The sequence below is a fragment of the Amphibalanus amphitrite genome, unplaced genomic scaffold, assembly GCF_019059575.1.
Source record: "Amphibalanus amphitrite isolate SeventyFive unplaced genomic scaffold, NRLGWU_Aamphi_draft 000050F_arrow, whole genome shotgun sequence".
In the NCBI taxonomy this organism is placed as follows: Eukaryota; Metazoa; Arthropoda; class Thecostraca; order Balanomorpha; family Balanidae; genus Amphibalanus; species Amphibalanus amphitrite.
This window is the reverse complement of record NW_024881546.1, coordinates 862,759-889,139: the sequence shown is the minus strand read 5'-3', so window position 1 is coordinate 889,139 and position 26,381 is coordinate 862,759. Positions and strand designations below refer to the sequence as shown.

Sequence of the window (26,381 nt, the reverse complement as noted above, 5' to 3'; positions counted from 1 at the left end):
TCTATGAAATTATGTTGGTAGATTTCCGATTTCGATTCCTCCAGCTGAGGGGCTCAAATACATTACGAGCCCCCCAGCCGAAAAGTTGAAGGGGCTCAGCCCCCGCTAGCCCCCCCCCCCCCCGGTTCCCGCGCCACTGATGTGAACTCTGATGTCCATTGCGCGCTCCTGCGTTTTATGCCGCAAAATAATCGGTGAGTCTTGTAGTGATACGTTTCACCAGACTTCACCAGTAGTGGCTTCACCAGGCTCCATCAACTGGATGGCCGTACAAAGGCGGACCGTGAACTTGTATCATTAGTAATATTGTCGAAAAACGGCCGGGCCGAGCATCAGCACAGTAAGAAAATGTTCGACGTATGTAGACGAGTCATTCGGCATGGAATGCGCAAGCATTCACATGGATGCAACCTGATCATCGACCAACCTGGATCCATTAAGTTCAATCTTCAGAGGCTGTTGTACTTCGCCAGACAGTTTGAAAACTGACTAGGCCGTTTTCAAACTGTCTAGGCCGTTTCAAACTGCCTAGGCCGTTTTCATACGGCCTGATATTTCAGGCGGTTTGCAAACGGCCGGCTTTTTCAGGCCGTTTTCAAACGGCCTGACTGGGCCAGGCCGTTTGCAAACGGACTGGGTTTTCATACGGTCTGTAACATGTATATGTTACAGGCCGTATGAAAACTCAGGCCGTTTGAATACGGGCTGAAATTCCAGGCTGTATGCAAACCGCCTGAACTTTCAGGCTGTTTGGAAACCGGCTAGGCCGTATGACAACTTTCGAGACACCAGGCCGTTTGCAAACGGTCTAGGCACTTTGAAAACAATCTGGTCTGCATGAAGATAGCTGGACAATGCTGAGTTTGTTGAAGCATGACCATTTCATGACATTACATGGCACCATGAAATGATGGTCAGGAAGAGATTAGCAGAACTGAGGCCCGGCCCGTATAGCGCCCGGTCGACCCGGGCTTCCCCCCGGACTTCAAAGTTTCGCCTTCCACCGCAATGGTCAAGTATTGCCGGCGTACGCCACCGGCCAGCCGGCGGCGGTCAACCGGGCGCGGTGAGGACCGAGATATGATGAAGTTTTCATACAACACTACCATAATCCCTAATTTAATTTGTCTTGGTTCTACCCCGACTAAACCACTCTATCGCTTATATTCAGGGTTCTGCCCTTTTCCCTTTCCCAACGGGCCTGAAGTTTTCCCTCCACCTCCCCCTCCCCACACACCAATAAATACGAAACGGCATCCTCAAACAAAAAGCAGAGGTGCATCAGCAACACAATTTGCTTACGTCGCCCTACGTACTGCCTGTGGTGGCTTCACCAGGCTCCATCAACTGGATGGCCGATAAACAGGCGGACCGAGAAATTGTATTATTAGTAATATTGTCGGGGAAACGGCCGGGCTGAGCATCTGCACAGTAAGAAAATGTTGGACGTAGACGAGTCATTCGGCAGAATGCGCAAGCATTCATGGATACAACCTGATCATCGACCAACCTGTATCCATTAAGTCATCTTCAGAGTCTGCTGTACTTCGCCAGACCGTTTGAAAACTGACTAGACCGTTTTCAAACTGTCTAGGCCGTTTCAAACTGCCTAGGCCGTTTTCATACGGCCTGATATTTCAGGCGGTTTGCAAACGGCCGGCTTTTTCAGGCCGTTTTCAAACGGCCTGACTGGGCCAGGCCGTTTGCAAACGGACTGGGTTTTCATACGGTCTGTAACATATACACTTAGAGACCGGCCAGCTGAGTGTTTAGCATGAGTCATGGTAAGGCAGGCAAGGGAAATTCATTATGAACTGGAGCTGCCGCGAACGCTCGTTCCTCATCTTCTCATGGGAAAATCTGAGTATGAGCCAAGCGAGGCCAAACATGACTAGTCGTCTGCTTCCCCCGATAGCCTGACACCTACCGCGAGTGTGACTACTGATATCGACCTATTCATATGAGCAAGCTGTTGCACGTGACACGTTCAAAACGACGCATAACTACCTACTTATATGGTATGGGAGGGGAGGGGGGTCAGACGAACCAATATCTTTTTTCGCGAACAACTCGCAAATAAAAGCGACCGATCGCGACGAAACATTCAGTAACCTAAAGTCAATCAATTTTACACATACCCTAAAAATTGCATAACACTGACGTCCCTGACACAGGTGACCTTTGACCTGTGACATGCTTCCCGAGACCAGGTCAGGTCCGAATCTCGATTCAACGTATGTCGGCGCATATTGTCCGTGCGGTTACAGTCTTTTGTGAGTAGAAACGTGCTGCTTTTGTGAAACAGGTTTAGGCTAACTTTTCGTTAGCCTAAACCCGATTTTCAATTTATTTTAATTTACCCTAACTTTTTGGATAGCATAAATTAAAACTAGTGTATTTTGATAGGAACAGCCCAGATCCGAGTTTATACTAACTTTGGAGCACGTTAGCCTAAACCAGATTTACCCTAACCCGGCCAATTAAACGATTCTGTTAGTTCATATTTTATCCACCAGAGTTTGCTTCATACTCAAAGGCCTTCCTCGTCCAGTAAAAGATCTGGCAGCGATGTGCCACGTCGATTTGGAAGCACGACTGAGCTACAATTTCGGCGCAGCTGTTTGCACGCCGGAATATCTTTGAGCGTTATTGTTGTTGCACGTGCAGTTTCAAGGATGGTGGTCGTTGTGTGTCTACAACAGGTAAGCTAAATATTGTTCTCCCTAATATATGATAGATCAGGTTAAGTAAACAGCCAGAAGAACTCCACCCACCCATATTGTTGTCACTTGTCTCCTTGTTTTGTTTTGTTTTTCCACCTACCTTCTTGCAAAAACTGCCTGTAGCTAGCTTGTGCCTGCCATGACATGACTAGAGTCCATACCGGTATCCCTTTTTGCTTTATCTTGGCGGCTATATAGTTGTGTGAAGATGGCGGATACTAGGCTCATGTGTTGTTAATGGTTACATCACTTTTCATTTTGAAATGAAGGAGCAGGGCATTCTTACAATTGTAAAACTAACCATACTTTGTTGGAAGCTGTTCTGTTAGGTTGTGCATCAGTTGGGTAAAGGACGAGGCTCAAATCCAAATATTGATCGACCAATGAAAGGTTGGAGTGGGCAGGGCCATGACCATGTAACGAAAAAATGGATGTGATTTTGTGCATCCTAGCTTTCAAATGAAAAAATAAGACATTAGCAAGTTGTAATTCACACAAGACCTGTACTCCCTCAGCGCACAATTAGCTGGCGGTCCTAATGAAGTACCTAAGTTGTGACTCAAGGCCAACCGACGTTTGACGGCAATTGCTGATCGACAGAAACATGCCAGAAAAAGTGAGTAATTAAGAGATGGTAAATAGTTATTATTTGTATTAATTTGTTTACAATATTGTTAATTATAGCAATCCCATTACACTGAATGCACCCCGTCATAGCGGTGACTGCATTTATGCCCATATATGGTTATAGGTACAAGATCCATTTATTGATCGATCAATGTTTTTATTTCTGCCTCATAGTTTCCCCAATTGGCATGCTTCTTGTAAAACACTGATTGGCAGTGCTGCTAGCAGGTGGCAAAGAAAAATGATGAAGCTAACCACACACAAAAAAATACAGCCAAAATAATGACTGTTTTTTATGCAAAGCATGCTAAAAGACAATCAGGAAATTTTTTATAGAGGCAATCTGGTGTCAGAATCAAACTATTGATTCCACAAACATTAGTTTGTGTTTTATTTTTTATAGTTTGGCTATTAACAAAATTGCATAGGCGTAGGAACAGGAGGGGCCAGGTGGGCAAGTGCCCACCTACTTTTTGAGGTGGGGGGCCGGGGGCTTCAGGGCCTCCTGTAAGGGATTTTCGCTGGAGGGGGGGGGGGGGGGGGCAGGCAGAGGCTCAAGGAGCCAAACCTAGGGTTCCCTCAAATCCTGTTTTCTCATCGGATTTAGGCCACTTATTTTTAGTCATAGCCCTGACACGATTATCTTTTCTTAACTAAGAAAAATAAAAATAGTAGCCTATCTTATCCATGCTTTGATATTTATTTGTAACCCTTTCATATTGCCCGACCAGGTGGTTACAAAAATGAAATACAAAGGAAATACGAACCTCCCAATTTTAATGCTATCTTGCTCAAAATTTGGCGCTGAACCTGAATCCCCTGTCAGCATTTGGGGCCTGGGGGTAGGTCTGGTCAGGTAAGCTCAGGTCAACCAGTGTCCAGTAGCTAGCCTAGGTGTCATGCCAGGTAGCCAAAGTAGTTGTCAATCACCACTGAAAGGGAGCTTCGTAACATGGGAAGCTTCGTAACATATTTTTTGGCACCAAAACCTCTCTTGAAAATTGATCCTAAATTCGACATCTGCAAAAAGGACACTAATACATGTTGAAACTTGAAAAGGTGAAGCAAGGTCATCTAAGCTCAGTAACCTTGACCACCTGACCCTAATGCGACCCTGACACCTACCATAAGGCATGGTATTACAATCATTCCACAAGTTTGCGCGTTTTTTTAAGACACAAATAGTCTGAAAACGCGTCGATAATGTGCGCTAACACGCAGAATCGCGATTCTGCCATGCCATGGTCTCTAGAAACACGCCATAGGTCAAGGGTCATGGGGTTCGGGGTCATATAATTGTCATGATGTGTGTAATTTTGATTAGCTCGTGAATGCGAAAAGTTTCGCCGCGATCGGCCACCTTTTACGAGTTTTTTTTTTTTAACTGAGGGTCATGGGTGGGTCTATCCGACCTCCCAATAAGCGCGACGTTCAATTTCTCTCAAACACTCAGGGTATATTTTAACAAACTGACTGCGTCCCATTTGGGGACGCAGCCCCCTGCCTTTGGGACGTAGCCCTCGCGAAATTTGAACCACTGCGTCCCACACTGAAATGACAGGGTGTCAGCGGAAAAGTGCTAGCAAAAAAAGTAACATGCCTCGGTCTTTTACTGTGTAACAGATGTTGCTTTTCGATTGCTTTGTGCCATGATTTACTATGTACCTAAGCACAAACATACCCTCTCCATTCCTTGTGCCTTGCTCTATCCTGAAGTCGTACACCTTGTTATAATGTTATATCCTCCCCTACTATACCCCTAGGGTATGTGCCCTGCCCAGTGTCCTGTCCTTACGTCTTGTACCTTGCCCTGCCCTTCCTTCAGGCCCTGTGCCCCGCCCTGTCCTGCCCTCAAATCCGATACCTTATGTACTCTGCCTTGAAGTTGTATGCGCTGTCTTCCCATCTTTACGCCCGTGCCCTGTCCTACCCTAGTTTGAGGCCCTGTGCCCTTCTCTGCCCTCAAGCCTCGTACACTTGTCCTGCCATCAGACCCCGTGCCCTGCCTTGCCCTCAGGTGCTGTGCCCTGTCCTGCCATCAGGTCTTGTGCCTTCCCATGCCCTCATGCCCCGGCCCAGCGAACTTCCTCAAGCCTGATGCCTTGCCCTGCCTCAGGCCCCATGTGCATGCCCTGCCCTCAGACCCTGTCGTATTCTGCCATTAAGTCTTGTGCATTGTCTTGTCTTGCCCTCAGACCCCGCCCTTGCACTAAGCTGCTGTGCTCTGCCCTGTCATCAGGCCTTGTGCTGTCCCATGCCATCAGCCCTGTGTCCTACTCTGCCCTCAAGCCTTGCACACTGCATTTCCCTAAGGTCTCGTGTCCCACTGCTCTCAGGCGCTGTGCCCTGCCCTGCTATCGGGCCTTGTGGTGTCCCCCGTCCTCAGGTCCCGTGCCGTTTCCCGTCCTCATGCCCTTACCTGTCCTCACAACCTGTGCTTTGTTCTGCCCTCATGCCCTGAGCCTTGTCTTGCCCTCAGGCCCTATACCCTGTCTTGTCATACATTCAGGCCTTGTGCCCTACCTGTGTCCTTATATCTTGCTCTGCCCTTAGGTACTGTTTCTTGCCCTGCTCTAAGATCCTGTGTGTGTGTGTTGCCCTGCCATCAGGTGTGGTGTTCATCAGGTGTTCTAAGGCCCTGAATCTTGCACTATTTTCCAGCCCTGTGTAATGACAGCCTCAGACCCGCGCCTTGCCTTGCCCTCGGACCCTGCAACCTACCCAGTCCTCACGTGCCTAATGTGTCTTATCTTAGCCTCATGGCCAGTGCCTGCCCTGTCCTTAAGGCTCAGACTCTGTGTCCTGCCCTTCCCCGAGGTCCTGTTTAGAGATGTCAAGGTCGAGCCCGCAGGCCCGGCGCGGCCACCGGGCCTAATACCATTACCAAAGTGGATTTGCAATGGTCTTTTGATGTTACAAAATATGTGATAGAATGACTAATAGTAGATTGGCAATTCATAGGCGGCGTCAGAGCACCGAAGTTGGGAGGTGAAATCGAGTTCCCTTTCTGCTTTCCTGGAACCGCCTATGATCCATCTCTTGTGATCACTTGTGAACCTCTAATACCCGAAAATAATGTTGATCCACCCACAGAATGAATACCTACTGCAGTTATAGTGCACCAGCATAGTGATCTTCACCCAAATGACTCACTTCGTGAATAGGACCTCCCAATGGACCTTCCGATGCCCTGGAACCGCCCCTGATCAGGGTATCAACTTGAAAATTTCAAATGATGTGCCTAGTTTAGTTCTAAGAAAAGTCACAAAATTTCAGCATCCTATCTTTAGCCGTTTCGAAGATATTCTCGAAAACCTGAGGGATGGATGAAAACAACAACTCCCCTGCCACTAAAAGTGTTAACTGCCTGCCCCCCCCCCCCCGCCCCAGTGACGCGATTTTAGCTCCACTGGGGGCCAGCGGCATCACTTGCAGGGGCCACGGCCCCCAAGTTAACATGCTAGAGGGGGCCCTGGGGGCCAACCATATGTTTTGCCGCCCCCCCCCCCCCCATACACTTTTTACTCGGGACCCTCTCGTCTCGAGTTGAGAGGACGTTGTAACCTTCCAGAATAAACAAACTCAGTAAAAATAAGTTCCACGTATCTCCACGCACGGACTCCAAGGGACCCTTGTTGATCCAAGGAAGCCCTCTATCCATACTCGTCAGCGGAGGCCCCTGAGACTGATGGCCTGAGAGGCGCTAGTGAATCTGAGGAGGCCGGAGGCCCCAATATCCAAACTGGTCTGGGAAGGCCCCTGACACTGGCGGTCTGAGAGGCCCGTCTATCCACACTAGTCAGAGGATGTCCCTGAGACTGGTGGTCTGGGAGGCCTCTCAATTTACATTAGTTAGAATAGGCCCCTGACACTGGCGGTCTGGGAGGCCCTTTACCCTCACTAGTCAGAGAAGGTCCCTCTATCCTCAATAGTCAGAAGAGGCCTCTGAGACTGATGGTCAGAGAGGTCCTAGTGAATCTGGGGAGGCCCCTCTCCACATTGTTCTAGGGAGGCCCCCGAGACTTATGGTCTGAGGGGCCCTTTTATTTATACTGAACACAGGAGCCCCCTAAGATTTTTGGTCTCAGAGGCTCTCCTGTTTATACTCACCAGAGGAGGCCCCTGGGATTGATAGTCTAACAGGCCCTTCTATTTGTACTAGCCAGAGGAGGCACCTGAGACTGGTGGTTGGAGAGGTCCTACTAGTCGTAATAGGTAGAGGAGGCCCCTGAAATTCAGGGTATCAGAGCCCTTCCTATGCATACTAGCCAAGAGAAGACCCTGAAATTAATTATCTGAGAGGGATCTATTCATACTAGCCAGAGAAAGCCCCTGGGATTAACCCTCGCCGGCACATGCCATTTTCCCATCCTAGAACGCACATGGGGGGGGGGGTGGAAGGCCACCCCCCCGCGCCATTTCGTTCCTGTTGGAGATAGAGCTTTGCGGTAAAGACTAAAAAGATTCTTTGGGAAAAGACGAATCCAATGATGCCCAGTTTTACCTTCTCAGGTCAGGCATTGACCTTCCAGGTCAGGTCAAACTAAAAAATGTTACTGTTTTGGGTCACCGTTGGATATCGAGTGCGCTGCTCATCATATACCGATGACGATGACGTATTGTGGTGCCAAGCCAGCTAGAACCTCTATGTCACACTATCCGACCAGGTTTTTGCTGGTGAGGTCATCTCAGGTCAAGTTAGGTCAAGGTCAATGATATGTGTTTGTATGTCTGTGTGTGTCTGTGTGTATACTGATGTGTGCACCGATTGTTTATGTGTCCATATTACATGAGATCATGAAATGAGAAACTTTTACTAAAAATACAGTCAAAGAAACTTCACAAAAAGTAAATTCCGCTTGCCTAAAACGCAATGTTTCCAGATGACCTAGGTTGACCTTGACCCTAACCTTGACATCTGTATATCGTCGAACAACATGTTCACTGATAGGGGGAGGTAAGACTGGGAAAAAAGGCCGAAATCAATGTGTCAAAAGCTCACAAGACCCATGGCCAACGCAAGATATTGGGTATTTGTCATTTGGGTCATGACATGACCTGATGAACAAGGTCATATCTCCGAAGCCCAAAACCACAGAGACTTGACATTTTCAGTGGACATTGAGAAAGGATAGAGGAGCAGCTATACGAAAAATCAGGCATCTAGCTCTAAAAATGTTGAGTGCAGAGCAGAAAAAACTACCTGGGGTGGCAACCACCCCCCCCCCCATGTGCGGACGAGGGTTAATGATCTGAGAGGCCCTTCTATCTGTACTTGCCAAAGGAGGCCCCTGAGACTGATGGTGGCCAGAAGAGGCCTTCGAGACTGATGGTCTGAGAGGACCTTCTATTCAAACTATGCAGAGGATGTCCCTGAGAATAAAAGTCCTAAGAGCCCTGCGGCGGCACTGGCCGTTAAAAAAAAAATCTGGCCATATTTCGGCTCGGCAGGGCCCCACAGAGCTCGTGAGAGCACCTCGAGGGCTGCTAAGTAGACACGCTTATCTCCATAAGGGTGCCACACCAGCTTCTGAAGGCTCCTTGTAGGCACCTAAGGGCCCCTTCCGGCCTCTAACGGCTCCACCCGCCTGTAATGGCTCCACACCAGTGTTTATGAGCGCGCACACACCGGCGCCTTTGAAGGTCATACCTACCAGTGTCTCTTAAAGGAAATAGTTCACTTTTCACATGTTTTTCTTTTACTGGAATAGCAGTTTCGTACTTTGTAGCTTGAGCTGAGACTAGCACAAAGATAATTGGCTCTTTGTGGCTTTTACGGCTCAACAATCACCCTAGACGAAGATATTCCATTTCTCATTCCAAAAAGAGTGCCTTTCAGAGGAATGCGCGCTTTGCAGAGGAATGCAGTCACCTCATCGTCAGCCAATCAGCATGGGTAGGTTTGAACTACACAATATGATTGGTCAACGCGTTGTAAGGTTCCGCGATAAACATAATTTTATATAGAATATAGTTCTTCCTAGATTAAAATATGGAAAATAATCCTTAATACAAAAAAGTTTTATTTTATTTTCTGATAATTATGATCATGAAAATCATTAATCTGTAGTAAAATACAAATTTCAGGAAAATGAACAATTTCCTTCAAGGCCCTTTATCGGTGGCTCTGAGGGCCCACACCGGCGCCTCTGGGGCCCACACATGTGTGCATCTCAACTCTCAAGGCTCTATAGGTGCATCTGAAGGACCCACACCGACACCTCTGAGGGCCCCACACCAGTATCTCTGAGCTCTAAATGCCCGACACCGGTGACGAGGAGTGAGGACACACCGGCGCCAGAGAACACTAACGGCTCCACAAGGCCACTGAAGACACCACACAAGCTCTCACTGAGCTCTAATATCCCATACCGGCCTCTGAGGGATACCGGCCTCTGAGGGTCTGAGAGGCCCGTCTATCCACAGTCCACACTAGTCAGAGGAGGTATAGTATCTGAGACTTCGGACTATTATTCTCAGGGGCCTCCCATGCCTAGTTTGAATAGAAGGGCCTCTCAGACCATCAGTCTAAAAGGCCATTTCTGGCCACCGTCAGTCTCAGGGGCCTCCTTTGGCAACTATAGATAGAAGGGCCTCTTAGATCATCAATCCCAGGGGCTTTCTCTGGCTGGTATGAATAGAAGGGCCTCGCAGATTATTAATTAATTTCAGGGTCGTCTCTTGGTTAGTATGAATAGGAGGGGCTCTCAGACCCTTAAGTTCATGGGCCTCCTCTGCCTTTCATGAATAGTAGGTCCTCTCAAACCACCAGTCTCAATTGCCTCCTCTGGCCAGTGTGAATAGGAGGGTCTCTCAGACCATCAGTCTCATTGGCCTTCTTCCGGCCAGTATAAATATAAGGGCCTGTTAGACCATCAATCCCAGGGGCGCCTTAGGTTAGGATAAATAGAAGAGTCTCTCAGACCATTTATCTCAGGGGGCTCCTGTGCAGCTGTGGCTAGTATAAATAAAAGGGTCTCTCTGACCATCAGTCTCAGAGGCCTCTTCTGACTAGTGAGGGTAGGGGGATCCCAGACCACCAATGTCAGGGGCCAATTCTGACTAGTGTGGATGGAGGGGCCTCCCAGACCACCAGTCTCAGGGACCTCCTCTGACTAGTGTGGATAGACGCCAGACGGGCCTCTCAGACCGCCAGTGTCAGGGGCCTCCCCAGACTAGTGTGGATATTGGGGCCTCCTCAGATCCACTAGCACTAGCGCCTCTCAGGGCATCAGTTCCAGGGGCCTCCGCTGACGAGTATGGATAGAGGGCCTCCTTGGATCAACAAGGGTCCCTTGGACTCTGTGCGTGGGGATTCGTGGAACTTATTTTTATCGAGTTTGTTTATTCTGGAAGGTGACCACGTCCTAGACGAGAGGGCCTCGAGTAAAAAGTGGGTGTGTGTGTGTGGGGGGGGGGGCAAAACACATGGTTGGCCCCCAGGGCTTCCTCTGAGATGCTAGGGGGGGGGGGGGCGTGGCCCCCGCAGTGATGCCGCTGGCCCCCCAGTGAAGCTGAAAAGAAAAATAGGTCCTCTCGGCATCACTTATCGTTCTGCTAGGGACTTCATGGTGGTGCGCCGCCCCGCATGAAAACTGCGCGGCTTGAATCAGGCATCAGTACACGTTCAGAAACTGAGCCCACCTGTGCAGCCTGGTTGAGTGGCTCTAACCAATCGCTAGCCAGGATGTTGCGCCGGTAATACTTATCACTGATAGTGGTTTTCTGTGGCGTCATGAACAGCTTGAATATTACACAGCAGCTGAACATGCTTCAGGTCTAGATTTTGGCCGGATGTTTGACGCCGGGCGACGCCGTTCGAGCTGCTGGCAGCCCACACATGGTCAATTTGACGGCTCAACGGATATCGCAGCTCGAACGGCTTCACATCCGACCAGGCCACCTCATTCATCTCTTCCTTCGACCAGTGGACACGCCCTGGCCTAAGTCCAAAGGTGGTGGACTGGTTGTTTTCCCGTCAATTTCATTGTCTTTTTCAGTTTGAAGGGCAGCAAAACCAAGCTAAAGGGCGGGTAATGGTGAATCATGATGTGGGACCTCTTATTATCTGCCTTGGTAAGAATTTGAGTCTGTTTGCGTTTCCCTGTCGCTATCTTGACAACTCTTCTCACCACTTGGCAAAGGGCGCCTTTTGCGATCGAGGCCGGACTGAGTCTGCCACCAAGTCCCAGTCTGTTACGCCTCAGGCAGATGTGCTACTGGCTGCTGCTGATGTCCAGCTGCTGACAGACCAGCTCCTGGCTCATGCCACCATGCCACTAACACTTAGCCTTACTACGAAACGAGAGACTGTACTCCCTTCCGACCCCCACCAAACACGATTTGGCAGCACTGTAAGGACGCCTGCTGGGCGTGAAGTTTTCCCTTCACCATAGGGTTTACACACAAACTGGTCAAAGTTTGAGCCAGGATATACTAGTCTAAAAATGCAAAAAAAATGAACAAATTTTGGCATCAATAGATTCAGCATTTCATCGTGTGCCTCAAACCGTCCATCATTTGGCCTCAAAGGAGGTAAAAATTGTTCAAAATCGAAGTTGAAAAGATGCTTTCTGAGCACATAATCTGGTAGCAATCACGTGACCTGCTTTAAGCAGCTTATCGATAATTTACAAACATAATTATTAATATGCTGCTTTAAACAACATTAATCATACATTTTGAGCTTTCAGTACTTTAAATAAGGTCAAAACATCGCAAAACACAAAAGTTAATACGATAGTCACGTGGGTGTCAGGAAATGTCACAGGTGCGTCAAATTTGTGACTGGGGCTTTACTTTCAAACATCGGATCTACCTGTTTCTTATAGGTATCTTGCTCCCTTCTCTCCACTTCCTTGAACGAGAACTATCAAATGAAACCGTTGGCGTCTCGACTCTTACTCAGAGCTAGAGTCATTTCGCAAGGTCAGATCACTGCTGAGTTGAGAGTAGATACCAGAGATATGTCTCATGGAGCTGAGTTGGCGGCCGCCGCGCCGGTGCACGCGTACTTGCGCTCGTGACATCCGTGCTGGGGGCACTCGTATGTGAACCGTGGTGGCGTTGCCTCTGTGACCCGGGGGCTACCTGGCCGGCTCGAATACGCGGCGATGGCGGGCAGGGCGCCCGAGTTCGATGCGGTCGTTGAGTGCTTCGGTGCTTATACGCGGCGGTTAAATCAGTACTTTGTGGCGCAAGATATCGGGAGTGATCAAGAAGCAAAGAAGCGGGCCGTGCTGCTTTGTGCGATCGGCGCAAAAACGTTCGGTCTGCTGGAAGATCTTATCGATCCAGCCACTGTAAGTGAGAAAACATACGATCAGCTGGTCAGCGTTTTGCAAAGTCCGCATCCGGATAAATCTGAGCCGGATAAATCTGAAATAGTGGCCAGATTCCGGTTTCATTCGTGCTTCAGGAATGACGGTGAGACAGTTGCTAATTTTCTAGCGCGGCTTCGTAAGCTGGCTAAAGACTGTTCGTTCGCACCTAATGTCCTTAATGAAATGCTGCGTGACCGTTTGGTCTGTGGCATACGGAACGAGTTGCTGCAACCTTGCTTCTCAGTGAGCCGGGGCTGACGCTCCAGTCGGCGGAGCAGCTGGCCCAGGCGCACGAGTCGGCGGCAGCGAGTGCGGCTGAGCTCAGCGGCGGTGCTGAGCAGCGAGCAGATGGAGCCTTCGTTCATCGGCTGACTGGTGCCCGGGGTCCGCTGCGGCTGCGTAGCAGTTCTAGGGGTGCCGGTGCTGCCCGCGCTCCTGCCGGCTACAGGGACGGCGGTGGCGGCGCAGCGGACTCCAGAGCTGGTGGTCGGCTGCGCTCTCAGCATGACAGGACGACGCCCGGGCCAGCACGGCGGCGAACTGTTTCAGGTGCCTGAGGTATCATCAGCCGGACACGTGCCCGTTCATCGATAAGGTGTGCTACAGCTGTGGCCTCAGGGGTCACGTCCGAGCTGCCTGCAGGAAGAACATGCAGCACCTCCGCCATGTCTCGGCTGATGGCGACGCGTTACAAGGGTCGGACGCGCAGGAGGGTAGCAGAGAGGACGGCACTACGCAACCGAGGAGTTCTAGTCCCGGGACCGGTGAGGAGGTGTACAGCATTTTCACCGTCCGGACCGGCCTCGGTGTCAGGCGACCGCCGCTGATGGTGCCGGTAGCGCTCGACGGTCAGAAGGTCGAGATGGAGCTGGACACCGGGGCGACTCTGTCGGTCTGCTCTGACGCCGGGTTTCGGCAGCTCTGGCCCTGTGGAGGGCCGAAGCTGGAACCGTGTTCGGTGAAGCTGAAGACCTACAGCGGTGAGCAGCTGCCAGTCATGGGGCAGGCTGCAGTGAACGTTCAGTACGGCGGACAGGCTCAGCGACTACCTCTCATCGTAGTCGAAGGTGGCGGGCCCTGGCTGTTCGGCAGGAACTGGCTGGGACACATCAGGCTCGACTGGCCCTCCATCTGTTGAGTGACTGCGGAGACCCGTGTGCAGCCCATCCTGGACGAGTTCGCTGACGTCTTCAAGGAGGAGCTGGGCTGCTATCGAGGCGGGGAAGTCGGCATCGACGTAGACCCGGACGTCCAGCCTCGTTTCTTCAAGCGTCGCACCGTACCGCTGGCCTTCAGGGAAGCTGCGGACGCCGAGCTGGAGGACCAGCTCCGTGGAGGACTCTGGGAACAGGTACGGCACAGCAAATGGGTGGCTCCGTTGGTGGTTGTCCCCAAGGCTGGGGGTCAGTCAATACGGGTGTGTGGGGACTACCGCTTGACCGTCAACAGGGCTGCTAAGGCAGGGCAGTATCCCTTGCCGCGTGTGGAGGAACTGTACTCAAAACTGTCGGGATGTACCATATTTTCAAAGATCGACTTGAAAAACGCGTATACTCAGCTTCCGCTAGATGAAAAGGCCCGCGAGTATCTCACGGTAGACACCCCGAGGGGTCTTCTTTGACCCCTTCGGTTGACCTTCGCCTATTCGAGTGCAGTGTCGCTGTTCCAACTTCCAGCGGACGCTGGAAACTGTCCTGGCTGGTATCTCTGGCGTTCGGGTCTTCTTGGACGACATTGTAGTCGCGGGTGTCGATGCCGCTGCGCATGACGAGGCCCTCCGGCAGGTTCTTAGACGGCTGGAGGAAGCGGGTTTTAGGGTCAACAAGGCCAAGTGTAGCTTCGGCGTCAGCAGCGTGACCTATCTGGGGCTTAAGATAAGCAGCCGTGGTGTGGAGACCACCGACGAAAAAACGGCCACGATTGTCCGTGCCCCGGAACCGCGGGATGCTAAGGAACTGCGTAAGTGGCTAGTAATCAACTACATGGGAAATTCCTTGAGAACCTGGCGAGTGTCTTGGCTCCGCTCTATCGTCTTCTAAAGGCAGATCAGCCCTGGCAGTGGGCTGAGGCAGAGAAGTCTGCTTTTCGGAAAGCCAAAGAGATGCTAGTTAACCCTCCTGTACTAGCCCATTTTGATCCCGCCCTTCCGGTGGTTCTCGCCTGTGACGCGGGACCGGTCGGCATTGGCTGTGTGTTGAGTCAGCGGACGTCACAGGGCGAGCGACCTGTGGCCTACTATTCGCGCACGTTGAATGACACCGAAACTAGATACTCACAGACTGATAAAGAGGCATTAGCTGTAGTGACCGGCGTTAAGAAATTTCACTATTACCTAGCGGGGCGAACTTCCACTGTACAGTCAGATCATAAGCCTCTCATAGGCCTCATAGGAGAGCAGAAACCTTTGCCCGTGATGGCGTCACCTAGGATGGTCCGCTGGGCTCTGATGCTTGGGGCCTACTGAGTACCGGCAAGGATCTAAGCAAGGCCACTGTGACGCGCTTAGCAGGCTGCCTTCGTGCGAGGAGGCTTGTTCGAGCGTTCCAATTCCGGCTGAGACGGTCCATTTACTTGAGTTCATCGACTCATCCCCATTCCCCAGTGAATGTGTCCCAGATACAGCGGTGGACCGCTCTGGATCCCGTGTTGTCAGCGGTACATCGATATGTCAGAGATGGCTGGCCGGATGTCAATAGTGTTTCCCTCAGCCCTGATTTTCAGCCGTACAGGTCCCGTATAGGTGAACTGAGTGTGCAGGATGGCTGTGTTTTGTGGGGGTCACGAGTGGTGGTCCCGCCGCAGGGACGGGGTGCCATGTTAAAGTTATTACATGAAGGTCATGCTGGCGAGTGTAGAACCAAACTGTTGGCTAAAATGTATGTTTGGTGGCCAAAAATCGATGACGACATTCGTGATATCGTGAAGTGTTGTGTGAAGTGTCAGGAACTGAGGGGCAGGGCCCCTGACGCTCCACTGCATCCTTGGCAGTGGCCGACTCGACCTGGCAGCGAGTCCATATAGACTATTGCTCGGCTAACGGATAGATGTTTCTGGTGATAGTCGACGCCCACTCCAAATGGATGGACGTCTACCCAACTCGTTCCTCCGACTCACTGATCACGATTGAAAAATTACGAGCGTCGTTTGCGTGCTGGGGAGTGCCAACAGTGCTAGTGACAGACTACGCCCAGTGTTTTTGTATCACAGCAATTCAAAACGTTTTGCAGTGTAAATGGGATCAGGCACTTAACGACACCCAGCCTATCACCCAAATCAAACGGCTTAGCCGAAAGAAGCGTGCAAAGCTTCAAAAACGGGCTGTACAAACAGATCTCGGGGTCCATTGAGACCAAGGTCTCTCGATTTCTGTTTAGGTACCGCACAACACCGCATACTACGACCTCATGTACGCCCGCCGAATTATTTCTGGGTCGTGTGCCACGCACTCATTTAGATGGTGTGCTACCAGATAGGCAGGAGCGTATACGGAGACAGCAGGAGGCTCAAAAGAAGTACCGTGATCGAAATGCCCGTGAACGATGTCTGAACCCGGGTGACCCTGTGTATGTGCCTGCTGTCGATAGATTGCAGGGATTGGAGCGTTGTCGGTGGGCGCCCGGTCGTGTAGTGTTCGTAGAGGGAGTTAAGGTCACTGTGGAGCTAAATGACGGAAGGGTGATTGTGCGGCACGCCGACCAGGTTCGTGAGCGATATTCAGCTGTTCCGCATGTCGCTAACGATCCTCTCCGTTCCAGAGTGACACCGATACCTGCTCCTGATCCGGTCACGGAGAGCGCCGCTGCATCTGCACGGCATGCTCCCGTTCCCGGGCAACTGGCCTCCACTCCCGACCGGCTGCCGGCTCCTGATCGAGCGCCTGCTCCTGGCCGGCCGCCTGTTCCGGCGCCGCCAGGGCTGACCGGAGCGGTGCCCGCGCCGCGTGTGACCACCGTCCCGCCGTCCGCACCCTCTCCCAGCGCGCCGCGGTACCGGCTGAGAGACCGGTCCACCCTGCGGCCCCCAGACCGATACGTGGCGAGCTATGAGTAGGCGTTTTGTTTCAGTTGTTATTTGTTCTGTGAGGTGCGTATTTATTTGCTTGTCCATGCTGTGCAAGTATTCGGGGTGGAGGAGTGTCATGGAGCTGAGCTGGCGGCCGCCGCGCCGGTGCACGCGTACTTGCGCTCGTGACATGCGCTCATGACACTCGTATGTGAACCGTGGTGGCGTTGCCTCTGTGACCCGGGGGCTACCTGGCCGGCTCGAATACAGTTTGGACCGAGACACCGTCTGTGATAATATGCATTCATCCAATTTTCCAGCTTCCACATTAAACAAGAAACTGTGCGAGCAGATATGGCGAAAAAATAGATGTCCGGATAATTTCGCTACACCCTGTATGTTCTAGTGCAAACTAATGCTATGATGCTAGGGGAGCGGCTGTAGGCTGGCGTAGCGCGTGCGGCCTTACGGTGGTTGGGTGAACGTGCCACCTTCTGCTGTGGGGTGGGTGGGGTGGGGGAGGTCCTCCTTGACCCCGTGCCGGCCCCGCCACCTGTGCTGCGCCATCTTTGGGCTGGCGACGGTGTGGAAGCGCGTACCTTCCGTCAGTTTTCCAGGCATCTGAAGTCTGAACTCGGCGCTGGCCCTGTCGTCGATGTCTGCGCGTGAGCCGTGACGGGTGCCACAGCCTGCTGGCACCGGCGGGTACGTGCCGTGTACATGTGGTGCGGACTGCGGGACCGACTTGAACCACTCGAAGCCAACGGAGACCAGCCACCCTCATTCGCTCAGATTTATGTGAACGACCCACGAGCCGAAATACTGATGCCGAGGACCACGCACGCATTGTGGCATCACATAGAGAACACCTATTACATCCGGGAACGACTCCGATCGGCCATTTTCGGGAAATTTACCGTCCGCGGTGAATATTCCTGGGAATATGCTCTGAACGTATCAACCGAATTTGATGTTAGTGCCGGACCCGTGGACTCGGAACTGCGTCACTAATGCCTGTTCATAAATGTAGCGCGGCGTGAGCCATCCATGGACTGCGTGTTTCTTTTTTGCAACCAAAGGTAAGCACTATACCTGAAGATGCTTCTTTGTAACCAAACCAAACAAAAACTAGCAACCTAACCTAACCTAACTTGACCTAACCTACAGCCTACAAACCTACAACGCGCCAAAATTTTCAGCCGCCGGCGGGATTCGAACCTTCGGTCCTCTGAACACGGGGCGAGTGCGCTAACCAACCACTTTACCTCGCAGACAGCTGGCCGGATAAAGGTGTTGTAAGTCACTTGACAATGACGCACTGGGAGATACTCCGTATAGCGCCTTACTTTGATTGGAAAAAAGAATTACTTACGCCCGTGGACTAGCCTCTTCAACTCCGTAGCACCAATCTCTGCGGAAAGTTCAGCTGGTCGCATGATAACCGTGGCGAAGTTTTCTGGCTCTGTTTCAACGGCTCCTTCATATTCCCTTCATATCAGCATAAGCCAGATTTAGGCTAACTTGCAATTAAACGATCAAAAATGTTAGCTTAAGTTTCGTTAGGATAAATTAAACGGTGTTTTATTTGGTTAGGCTAAGCCCGAAAAACGCGTATACATGATATGTGCAATTATGTTTGTGTCATGCAGTAAGGTCACTGGAAGGTCAGGTCAAGTTCATTGAACTTTGGTAGCCCTGGGTGACGTTTCCGAGGTTTGCAACTATTATTGGTAGTTGTTGGAGCTGAATTCGAATTTAGCAATTATGTGAACATTTGAGAAGAAGTTATGGCGCCTTTGCACTTTGCAGTATGGTACGAAGCTGTCAGTTCTGGCTCACACCTAGTATGGATAGCCGACGAGACAACTTCTGGTTGACTTGACCTGACCTGACCTGACCCAGCCTACCCTAAATGCATAAATGAATACCTACATCATCTTTGATCAGAACTTACATTCGTATGACATTCAAAATTGGGACCCTGAAAACAATTATAACCGCTCCTTGAGAAGTTCTAGCAAATCCGATTTCTCCGACTTTTGGGTCATAGACCTAGCCCGAAAGATCAACCTCGGTTTTGAATATAACCTTGAATATTGTGTTCAGTGGATTTATTTATTTATTTCACAGTTCGCTACCCATCCACGGACACCGTGGCTATTCCGGGTAGTACGTCAGCAGTACACAAGGTTACACAGGGAGTAGCACACATACCACATTCGGTGACAAACCATGCTCCGTTCACTACACGATGCACTATGTGACCTGAGCGCTCAGCAGGTACCGGCGCAGCTCTTTGTTTCGGCGCAGCTGGATGTTTCGAAGACAGGCTTTATGAGTCCCATGTTATTGAATTGGATACAAAAATATGAAATAGCGTCATAAGCGAGCTGACGCCAGTATTTTAGATCGATAAATAGGCACTCTTCTTACAAAGCGTCTGGCTTCCTAACGAACTTTCCCAAGGAACGTGTATATTATCGAGAGTGAAAATTCAGATAATCTAGCATGAATGTATGTAGATGAAAGTAATCTAACATGTGGGTCAAAATTGTGTAGATATACTGCATCACGACGCCGGTAATTTATTTGTATGGCTAAAAGAGTGGAGTGATTCAGACATGTGTATTTGCATATCCTAAGAACCCTCGATCAATAACATCGATTTCTGAGTCATGTCAAAAGCAGGATGTAGTACGGCCGTCTGCGCTGGTCTGCGCAAGCAAAGTTGTTCCAGGGCCGGAGCTATATTTTTACATAAAGGATTCAAAAAAGTATCAGCTGATGATTTTACCGGCATGAATGTTATTTTACTCGCTATCAATATAGAAAACACAATTCTAACGAATAAAATTCTCTGTTTCAAACAACCTGCAGCTACTTGAATTCTTCCTCTTCAACTAACCTGCGCACCGACGGGGGTCCACGCCAACTTAGAACCGACGGGGGGGGGGTGACCGCCCCCCCCCTGAGATCTCGAGAACGGAACAAGATAGCGACACGCGGTAAACGGCATGGAGTACGCACGGACAAGGTCTACAATTTTTACTGAGGTTATTTTCAGGTCAGGTTAAAGATGACGTCGCAGGGGGCAAAAAGTTAAAATGGCGGCGCTAGAAATGAGGAGTTTTTCTCAAATAACTTTCGTAGTAGCAAAGCTAGGGAAAAACTAATGGCACCATCGTGATCCTCTCGTCAATCCGCATCGAATCAATTATGTGTTGACTTCGAAAGGGTAAGGTCAAAGGTTGACCTCAGGTCATGTAACCTCAAGGTCATGTATATTATTCGATGCGCCTTGACGAGCTGAACACAATGAGACCACCCGCGCGGCTGTATTTTGTTCCTGTAAGGAGTTATTAGCAAAAAAAAAACTGGTGACCCTTGATGACGTCACATGACCTTACAGCTGCCCAGAGCAAAGAGGCCTCAATGTAGTCCTGGTTGATCGTATATGAAGTCACTCATGGTATATTGGGTCATTCCGACGCGTTTTATAGTGAAAAAAAAACAGAGGGTTGATTTTACCCCCATTGACTTATAATGGGGAGGTCAAAAAATTGACTTGACCTTAGGTCATCGATATCAAAATTCCGATATATCTAAATTGTAGCTATCAATTACCTCATTACATCCTACGATTTTTAAAGGCATCCGTCATCTACTGTAGAGCTACAGTCAGAGCTCTCTGACACGGTGACAAACTACTGTACACGGTTCGTCGGAAGGTCATCTTAGGCTCAAAAGAAACGATATATACCATTCGAAAGCTGACGGTGAGCTGAATCCAAAAATGTAATTTTTATCAAAATCGATCGATGGCCTTTTTTGAAAATTGCGTTTTTGTAAAAACTTAATAATCTTTTATTCAACGGGCTGTCCCGGACATTCTTGAAAACATAAACATGTATTTTTGAGTTCCAGTGAAAGCTGAACGCCAAAAGAACAATATTTAGCGAAGCAATATTTCCTAACATTAATATGCGTCTCCCACAGCCGACATTAAGGCGCAATGACACAGCTCAGTGTCACGATGGACCAAAATCAGCCACGCAGAAGCGTGAAATGACCCTTATCGACTCGCAGACCCGGCGCTCTCGGCCCGCCTGACCGGCCACGGAAATAACGTTCGGCTCTCGTTCTACTAAACAAATGTCAAATTTGTCAGTTTAACTGTCCACATCGCTGTTAAAGTTATTCAGGATACCTGTGAAGAAAATTCATTGTTCTGTCATTTTCACATCATGCATTAATTTGCATTTGATCATGTCTACTTTGCTCAATTGAGCTTGGTATCATGCCCATATAAGGAAAATTGGCCGCGCTGAAATGTCAGAGGTTGCACCGGCCTCAGCTCGGGTGGAGTGGGGGTAGCGCCCGGCGGGGCAGGGTAACCTTTGACCGGTCGCACGGCCGAGCAGCTGTCACCAGTACAGCCTCTGACAGTGAAACCCCGCTCACTTCCCCTGCGCGGGCACTGATCGCAGCTGGATGGAACAAAACATGTATAAGAAAAATGTAAATTAAAGCATGTTGTAAATCACGCAGAACAATGAATTTTCTTCCCAGGTATCCTGAATAACTTTTATAGCGATGTGGACAGTTAAAGTGACAAATATGACATTTGTTTAGTAAAACGAGAGCCGAACGTTATTTCCGTGGCCGGTCAGGCGAGCCGAGAGCGCCAGGTCTGCGAGTCGATAAGGGTCATTTCACGCTTCTGTGTGGCTGACTTTGGTCCATCGTGACACTGAGATGTGTGATTGCGCCTTATTTTCGGCTGTGGGAGACGCATATTAATGTTTGGAAATATTGCTTCGCTAAATATTGTTCTTTTGGCGTTCAGCTTTCACTGGAACTCAATAATGCATGTTTATGTTTTCAAGAATGTCCGGGACAGCCCGTTGAATAAAAGGTTATTAAGTTTTTACAAAAACGCAATTTTCAAAAAAGGCCATCGATCGATTTTGATAGAAATTACATTTTTGGATTCAGCTCTCCGTCAGCTTTCGAATGGTATATACCGTTTCTTTTGAGCCTGAGATGACCTTCCGACGAACCGTGTGTAGAGCTACTGTCAGAGCTCTCTGACACGGTGACAAACTTGCAAAAAAGTGGCCTCAGGTTGGGTCATTCAGAGTGACCTGGTGACCTGATCTTGAAAGGTAAGAAGCTCAAACCTGCACACCATGTGTAAACTTGATGAGGAAAAAGTCATGTCAAATTTCGCGGCGCTACGCACTGCGGTTTTTTAGCCATTCGTGAAAAACCTCAGAGGGGGGGGGGGGCGGTTAACCGCCCCCCGTCGGTGCGCGGGCTTACATTCGTTTAAGTGATAGCTTTGTGTCAATGTAAAAGCTTTAGCCATAGACCTCTGTTGTTGGTATAGACCTCTATAGTTGGTGTTATAGACCTCTATCGTCTATATGCACCGTCTACAGAGAGCAGGTGTCTGCAGATTTAGAGGTGTTCACGATTAGCATTTAGCTAATGTTGCAGTGCCGTTTCATCCAAATGAATTAATTATATAAGTCGGTTTTACCTCGGAGCACTTTCAATAACGATTCACTTTCTTAGGTCGTTTTGGCGTTAATAACGATCCACTTTCTTTGAAAGTTTAGGTGCTCGTCTCGAGTTGTATACGTGTTTGCGGTTAAAAACTGAATGGGGCCCGTCACATGTCCTTGCGAGGAACATCAATTCGTAGTGGTGTGTACCCCATGTTTCGGGAAATGTTGAGCCCCCGAACTGGGCTCCCCTCACTGCACGGAACAAAACCCGGCTGCAAAAATGGACCGGGCAGAAAAACGCAGTGTTAGATGTCACGGCACTGAAGGAGACTGGTAGCAGCATGTAAGCACATGTTGAGGCCACCGATACAAGCTTCTGTGTGCAGTTTTACTCCCGGTTAAGCCGTGGGACCATCCGCTAATACTGCAGGCGTGAACGACAGTGGCCGCCGGGCTGGCGGCCATATTAGCGGCTGGACTTCCTCGTGTCTGATGATGGATATCACATGGGGAACATACACAGATGACGCAGAGCCTCATTATCGATAATAATGAGCACTGACGTTGCCTGAAGGTGGTTGAAACTATAATTGTAAGACAAAGACGTTCGTGGTGTGATACCTAATTCATCGAATTTGGTACATTATTCTTTTGTGAATCAGTTAGTTGATTCCAGAACATCATTGTCCTGACCACACTGACCAGCTACCTATAGTGCAAAATTTGACGTACACGTCATATTTCAGAATTGATCTGCCGCCGCTAGTTTGTGGAGACACGTCTCAGACCTGCCGAAATCACACTGCCGACACCTCTAAACACATCCCGGGAGCCCCGGCAAAAGGTGAGTGCTGCTGCCGGTGCTGTTTTTAACCCAGCCCGGAGACCGGCGGTGGCGTTATTAATGTCCCTCGTCAGACTAACGAGCCAGTGGCGTTTGTAATCGATCCGGTGTAGAGGTGTAGTTTTTCAGCCGCGCCAACTGACACCCGAACTGGCCGTGTCGCCGGTGCCTTTTTACCAGACATCCACCATTACAAGCATGTCTTTTCTGCGTCTCATCTCGGGAGATCTCTGTATCTAAATGGATCGGGGCGACACAGACGAGTAAACATTTGTGTCTCCGAGCCGCCGGCCGACTGGATTCCGTACAAGCCGGCGCCGTGTGCCGTCACACGCCACTACAAACGGCCCGGGTCCCGCGACGTCCAATGTCCACTCCACCGGCCGATGTCTGCTATTGCCGGTGCCGCTTCCGGCCCTGTTCGGTCCCGTTGGGGTCACGTTAGAGCACACCGGCGGCGTCGGCGTCGGCGTCGACTGAAGGAGGGCGCATATCGCAGGCCGGCGTCAATTACCGGTGCCATTAGTCGGTCCAGAATCGGTCGGCGCGCGCGGCTCGAGTGTCGGTTCAGCTCGGTCCCGGAATGCCCGCACCAGAAGCCCCGGCTGCCGCCGCCGCCCCAACAGGTCGAGCTGATAGCGGCGAGAGCGCCAGTGCCGATTCCGGCAGCATACTTGTTTTCGGTCGCTGTGATCATAAATTTAATCTATCGCATCCATTAGAGTAATTACTGTTGTGTTGTGACTCCAGAATCTGCTTTATAGATCTGACAATGATTTATTCTCGCTGGACCGGTCGCGGCGGCCGGCGGCACTAGCTGACCGCTGTGCGCATGCGCCGACAGCAGACGACTGCGGCTGTTGGAGGGGGATGACGGACGGTCGACATTGGACACGACGTATGCTAACGACAGTTTTATGGGCCGCCGATGGCCCGATGAGCTCAGAGCTAGTCATTAATTAGTCCGCTCTGCTGCGGCGGGCCGGGGCTCTCAGAGTGGGCCACCCAAATACGCTGCGAGATGTTACTTCCAGGAATAGGTATGAGTCTATCGCAAACAATGGGCTACCGTGCACCATGACCTGGCATGACATGAATAAAGCAACGAAAGCAGAGTAATCGCTTTCATAATCAATGTGTGACACTAAAGATATTGACTACCTATCGAAACGCACTGTGATTTCCTTTTTACGCAATTGGCTTGGTGAATAAGTCATCATTGTAAAGCATTGCAATAAATGCCGGAAAAGTAAGAAAGTCACCATTCGGGATGGTGAAGGCAATGAATGGCAAAATACATCTCAAAGTGAATGAATGGCTTGCATTAACACGAAATGATCACGTGTTTCATTAAACATGAAACTTGCTTCATTTACCCCAAAGCCTGCTAGGGCTAGAAAGCTGTAAAAAAACACAACATATAGTTATTGACTGCATACAGGATATACAAATTCAACCATGAATTCACAGTAGCCGTTTTCACGACGGCTATCTGGTACACATTTGGTGCAAATTCGGTGCATATTCGGCGTAGATTTGGTCAAATTAGGTTAATTGTATTTCTTAAAAGCTGTCCGTTTGGGCTGCACAGATCCTTATAGACCTTTTTTAAATCATCAGACATTATTTTCGTTCTAAGCACTGAAATAAATTCATGATATAAAGATATTTGTTGTAAAAGAAATTTGGTAGAGATTTGGTCAAATTAGGTGCATTCGCCAGATCGCCCGTCGTGAAAACGGCTAATAAAAACCTATCAGCTCAATAAAGCTAACTCAGACACACAGTTATTTTTACTCTCACCAGCCGACTTTGAATTTTGACATGTCCCTTGTCATGTTCAAGGCCTGTCTACCCTTTGCTAACATTGCTTAGTGAAAGAGTCAACATTGAATTATATGAGCAAAATCACCCATAAGTTGGTAGTGTCTACCATCCAAAAGCTGATTTGTGATCCAACCAGTGCAGTGGCCTGAACTGATTACCCTACCATTTTTACCTCCATATGGCACCTCAATTTTGGCAGTATGTTTTCTACTGACGGATGCTGGCTGAACTCAGTCAAATGACTCTTCGCCTCCTGGGCTTGGAACTTAGTAATAATGAATCTTGTCCCGATGATGCAACACTGTTCAGTCAACTGCCGCACGTTTTCGTTCACTCAGGAGACATCAGAACACAGATGACCTTGACCTTTGACCAAGGATTTCCAGTGCTGCAAAGCTCTGAGCACTGAGGAGTCTTCTTTGGCAGCTGAGTTATCCGCCAGCTGAGACAAGGAATATCCGCAGCATGTCCGTGACCAGTAACAGTTCTCAATGCTGATATCCGTTTTCGACGCGATCAAAATTTTCATTGGTAATCCGGGTTGGTGCTGCTATCAGGAAGACACAATTAAATTGCGGGCCATTGAAACTGGTATAGGTGTTGGTTGAGTCATAGATCAATATGTGTCAACGATAAGCGGTCCCGTTCTTTGAACGGTTGGTTGTATATCTGAGCGTGTTGAAAAACTTTTCCGTAAAACCGTGGTTGAAGCCAAGCCCTTCATTTTTTGTTCATTTACCACTGTCCATCTAATACCGCCCTCGGAGCCATATCACCTCACAAAAGTCTGCCGTTCTCACCCGTCAGTCTCCCCACACAAAGCCAGAACAGAGAGCAGTAAATTCCCATTCAGAACATTTTAACACCTTCGGTCAAACGAATCCGCCGACCCAAAAATGGACGGAGCGGCCGATTGGTGTCATAAAAGATCTGACAGACCGCTGCGTTTAGCCCTTCTATGTGTCGGTCTCAGGATAAAGGGTAATTCTGCTGCGGCAATTTCGTCATCGTCTGTGAGCCGGGCTCGCCAGCCCGAGCATGGGTTGTCTCTCGGTTTCCTGTCATCGGCATCTGATGGCACTAATCTATTTCGTTGTGATTGCCCCGACATCATAGAACTGCCGCACGTTTAATTACGAACATCAGGTCGAATTCAACCCATCCCGGGCTCTTCCGAATGTCATTCAGTGTTTTATGGCTTAATCGACCTGAAAAGTAATAGCAGATCGAGTGTCGGTTTCCCATTAATGACAGGGACCAAGTGAACATAAGAGTATAGAGGCCAAAAGTAAAAGGCTCACCGCAAATGACGGTTCTTTCAAATATGATCGATATACCTGAAACGATAGAAATATCGGCTTATATGCAAAGCTTCTTTTGCATATATGTCACAAGAATGCGAAGAATAAAACTATTCACAAAGACTCTGAATAGTTTTAGGTGTTCGCTCCAAACCTCTTGGGCGCTCAGTTTATGTGGATTTGACGCCTCCAGTCCGCCTGATTGGCAAAGATTTATGGGAAAC

At 49.5% G+C, this 26,381-nt stretch overlaps 1 protein-coding gene across 2 annotated transcripts in view; it reads left to right on the top strand.

Annotated features, from left to right (window-relative positions):
- Positions 1–26,381, top strand: part of LOC122377760 (homeobox protein abdominal-B-like) — a 93,189-nt gene that overhangs the window by 23,452 nt on the left and 43,356 nt on the right. For both annotated transcript variants that reach the window (XM_043358154.1, XM_043358153.1), the window contains exon 2: positions 22,932–23,029. The gene's annotated coding sequence lies outside the window, so the exon portion shown is untranslated. The remainder of the gene's footprint in view (positions 1–22,931; positions 23,030–26,381) is intronic.